Source organism: Nannospalax galili, unplaced genomic scaffold (genome assembly GCF_000622305.1).
Source record: "Nannospalax galili isolate Female #2095 unplaced genomic scaffold, S.galili_v1.0 scaffold22, whole genome shotgun sequence".
Taxonomy (NCBI): Eukaryota; Metazoa; Chordata; class Mammalia; order Rodentia; family Spalacidae; genus Nannospalax; species Nannospalax galili.
In genome coordinates, this window is record NW_008347230.1 from 225,280 (window position 1) to 230,311 (window position 5,032).

Below are 5,032 nucleotides of genomic sequence, written 5' to 3' on the forward strand. Positions count from 1 at the left end.
TTATTTATTTATTATTTTTATTTTATGTGTATGAGTGTATTGCCTGCATGTTTGTGAGTGCTCCCATGTCGTGTGAGTGCACCGCGGAGGTCAGAAGCTCTTAAGCGCTAAGCCATCCCTCCAGTCCCCAACAATTTTTTAATTTAAAAAAATTTATTTTTATTTTATGTGTCTCTTCTACATGTAAGTGAACCATGTGCATGCACAATAGTAATGATCACAGACTGTGCCAATCTAATCCCTTGTAGGCATCTGAGGTTGGGATCTGCCAGCTGCCAAGTGTGGGTAGATGGTCTTGCCTGCAGCTCTTGTCAAACAAGTTAGGTTGGAATAGAGGCTGTGCTGATCATTTCTCCACGAACGAGTGATCAACACACACTTTCTGAATTGTCCCACCCGGAGTCTGTGGCGCAGCATCTGGATCGTGGCAGGGTGAGGCATTTCTGGATTCTATTTTGTTTTGTTTTTATGAGACAGGGTCTCCCTGTAGCTCCAGCTGGCCTGGAACTTGTTGTGAAGACCAGACTGTAGATCATCCTGCCTCTGCCTCCTGAGTGCTGAGATTAAAAGCCTCCTTCGTCATCATGCCCAACTTCCTATCTGTTCTTAACTGCATCCAGTAATTATCAATTTTCATTTCAAGAAGTTAGATTTTAGTCTTTTTTTATATTTTTACTTTATTATTTTTTTAAAATTTTATGTATTATTTTTATTTTATGTGTATGTGTGTATTGCCTACATGTAGGTAAGTGCACCCGTGTCGTGCAATGCCCTCGGAGGTCAGAAGAGGCTGTCGGATCCCCTGAGACTGGATTACTGACAGTTGTTAGCTGCCATGTGGGTGCTGGGATTTGAACCTGGGTCTTCTGCAAGAACAACTAGTGTTCTTAACCACTGAGCCATTTCTCCAGCCCCAATTTTTAGTCTTTTTATATCTTCCATGTTTTAACTGAGTTAAGACCACTCTGTATCCTCTGTCACATGTCTGGTGAATGCTGAGGTTTTTCTTTCTGCTATTGGGAACTCTGTGAGTTCTGGGTACTGTTCTACTTCTTTCATGTGGTCTTTTCCCAGACTTAGACTCATTTTCTCATGATTTTACTGATCAGTACACTCTAAAAACTTGAAGGGGACTCTGCAGGTCTCTGGCCATTCGTCTTCCCTTTCTAGCTCTTTGACTGTGAACTCTAGCTAACTTGGCTCAAGACCCTCACCTCCTTCTTCCTAACTCAGGGACTCCACTGGGCTCTGCCTGAGTTCCTGCTTCCTGAACTACAGATCCACTCAATGCACTAAGTGGGGCAACCCCAAGGCTCTTCTTTCTCCTTATCCATCTCTCGGGGATGACTCTTGTTGCCCAATGTCCAATGTTTTAAAAAACATTGCTTCATATACTTTGTCGTATTGACTTGTTTCAGGTGAGGGGATTAATCCAGTTGCTGCCACTCCATTTTAGTTAGAAATCTGGTATGTAATTTGTAATATTCTATTTGTTTATTTGAATGATGAGTTCATAAAGGGAATTGGAATTCTTGGTCTTCCATTAGGGTAGAACACATACAAAGAAAGTGTGGCCATCTCTTATCTCACACACCTTCCTGACCCTGATCTACCGATAATGCTCCACCTTCTCCATCTTCCCCCTGTCCTTGTCACTATGATTGCCAAGGTGCTTTCCTGAAATCCCAAGATGTGCTGACTTGGGAGACAGGGAAGATTATGAGCATTTACAGTCTATAATCCAACAACCCTGAGCGCAGTAGTAGGTGAAGGTCTTTCAGAGTTATGCTGTGGTGCCTGCACCTGCCTTGTACTAGCAGAGAGTTGGAGGAATATTTGTGTGAAGTTCCTGTTTCAGAGGATATCTATTTTTGAAAACAAGCTACATAAATATTTTAACCCTTCTTTACCCTACCCATTCCCCTTGATGCTGCGATAAAGGAACAAAAAGAAGACGCAATGATGGTGCCGTGTTCAGAATGATGAGAAATGCACATGTAGCAGTAAACAGTGAGAGATGCGGGAGTTATTCCCTTCGATGCTTAGGAAAAGACTTCAGGAGTGCACTAGAGAATTAGACAAAGGACTTGAATACATTCATGCATATCAAAGATGGGGCCAGGAGGAAAAATGAACTCAGTCATCTCACATTGATACCGAGAAAAGAACTGGGTGTGGTGGTGCATGCCTTTAATCCTAGCACTTGAGAGGCAGAAGCAGGTGGATCTTTGAGAGTTTGAGGCCAGCTTGGTCTACATAGCGAGTTTCAGGCCAACTGGGACTACAGGGAGACCCTGTCTCAAAAGGACCAAGAAATAAAAACAAGTATATAATAGTTTAATATAGAACATATTAAACATAATTGTGCCTTTGATAATTATATACAATTCTCTTTAAAATTTTTTCATGTGTATGTTTGTGTGCATGCTTTTGCACATGTGTGTGGATGCCTGTGCACGTGCATGTGGAGGCTGAGGTTGATGTTGAGACTCGTCCTCTATTGCTCTTCCAGCTTACTTGTTGAGGCAGGGTCTCAGTAAAACCCAGAGCTCACCAATGTGGCTAGCCAGCCCCTTCTGAGGATCCTCTGATCCTGCCTTCCAAACCTGGAGTTATGGGGCTGCAGAGATAGCTTAGTGGTTAAGAGCACTGAGTGTTCTTGCAGAAGACCTGTCTTCGAATCCTAGCACCCACACAGCAGCTAACAACTGTCCATAACTCCAATTCCAGGGGACCTGAGGGCACTGCATGACATGGGGCCACTTACACACGTACAGACATAACCCGAATATACATAAAATAAAAGTAAAAATAAATGAACTCAAGCTGGAATTACAGGTGTGCTGCTGAGTCCACCTGAATCTACATGATAGTTATATGGGATTCTGGGGATCTGAACTGTGGTTCTTAAGCTTGCATAGCAAGTGCTTAATGGAAGCACTTGAGTTCCTTAAAGAAGGAGTTTTTGGGGGTGGGGTGTGTGCTGGGGATGTAGTTCAGTTGGTAGAGTGCTTTCCTAGCATGCACGAGGCCCTGGGTTTCATGCTCCAGCAATGTATAACCTGGGCATGATGGTAGATGGCATACCCCTTCCAGCACTTGGGATGGGGAAGTAGACCAGAAGTTCAAGATCATCCTCTGTCTGGGATACATGAGACCCTCTCCTCTCTATCTGCCTGTCTGTCTCTCTGTTGCTCTCTCTCTCTCTCTCTCTCTCTCTCTCTCTCTCTCTCTCCCCTCTCTCTCTCCCTCTACCTCTCAAAGGAGAGAATTCAGTAGGCATTACTGTCTGCTTTTTCCTCATTAAAAGTGTAAAAATGTTTTAGTCAATTCTTTGTGAAATTTAAATTATCCTAACTTTTAAGATATATCAAACAATTGTTCAAAAATGATTTTCTATGGTAGAAAAGAGAACAAGTTTTGTTAAAAATCATCAACTAAAGCTGGGTATGGTGGCTCACCTGTAGTCCCAGCACTTGGGAAGCAGAGGCAGGCGGATCTCTGTGAGTTCAAGGCCAGCCTGGTCTACATAGTGAGATCCAGGACAGCTGGGGCTACAGGGAGACCCTGTCTCAAAAAGACAAAAAAAAAAAAATCATCAAATAAGACTTTGTACCTATGGGGCGCGCGGGGCTCTCTGCGTGCCCTGGAAGCGGCACGGCGGGCCTTGCCACGTCCCGCATCGCTGTCCGCCGCTGAGGTGCTGAAGGTCTCGCAGCACCACGGCTCTTGTGGCAGCGGGTCTCTGCTTCTCCGCTGCTTCCCTGCGTCTTCCGTGGCTCTCTGGTGCTGGGGCTTTGCCCAGCTGAGTCCCGCCCCAATTTCACCTGTGCACTTTCCTCAAGATGCAAAATCCACCAGCCGCTGGATCACACGGGAGAGTGTGAGGGCGGCTAAAGCTGGGATCCGTGAGTCGGTGACGGAAAGACAGCTCTTCCCGGGAAGGCTGGATCGTAGGCAGTGAGACAAGACTCAGCTCAGTCAGACTCAGTGTTACAGCTCTTTATTCAATGGCTCTGCATGGCTCCAAGTCTCAGTGTCCCAGGTCCTAGCTCCTAGTGATCCAGCTCCTTCAATTATTGAGGGGAATCAGGGAACTTTATACCGTGGGGGTAGTGGTAAAAGCTTCAGCTGATAGGTACTTTGGGGATGCCTCATTTGCATGTGGAAATGGGCTCCCGCCAGGCTGCCAAACTGCTTGAAAATCACACAGGAAAGCCTAATAGTTACAGAGCCGGAGGCTACATTCCTGTGGCTGCTACTTCACAAAGGAGTCAGGAAAAATGCCGGGAAGGCACCCTGCCGTGAAAGGAGTCTCTGCATATGGCTCCGAGCTCGTGAGCTATCCGGACATGGAGAAACTTCTACTTTACACAACAGAGGTCCCCAACAGTACCTACTTTTGAGAAAAACAATTTTTTTTGGAGACTGGGTCTTCCTGTAGCCCCAGCTGGCCTGTAGCCCCAGATGGCCTAGAACTCACTATGTAGACCAGGCTGGCCTTGAACTCACAGAGATACGCCTGCCTCTGCCTCTGGAGTTCTGGGATTAAAGGCGTGCACCACCATGCCTGACAAGAAAAACTATTTTAAAAGTAGGAAGCCTGTGACTGTGATGTTATAAAAGATCATCTGAAAAATAAATCATCTGTATATTAAAATATCAATATCACACACATATGTAAATTCTTTCATGACTTTTGTGAGCATAATGATTTTTCATTGGCCATTGAATGCTAGGGACTACTGACTAATTAATGACAATATTTGTTGCATTTTCCTAGTTCTTTCTGACAGGGATTCAAATTTGTGTCAATAGCTATTTGATTTGGAAGCTATTAGAAAAAAGTATTTTGTCCTTTCAGGTCATGGATCATACATTTTTCTTCCACAGCAATTCTCATTGCCCATGTTAGCCTGATCATTGCAATACATTTACTCATTTATCAAAGTAGCAGCCAGAATTTCCAGGGATGAAGGGGTCAGTTATATTGATCAGAATGTAAAAAAAAAAAATCAAACTACCTGGTTTT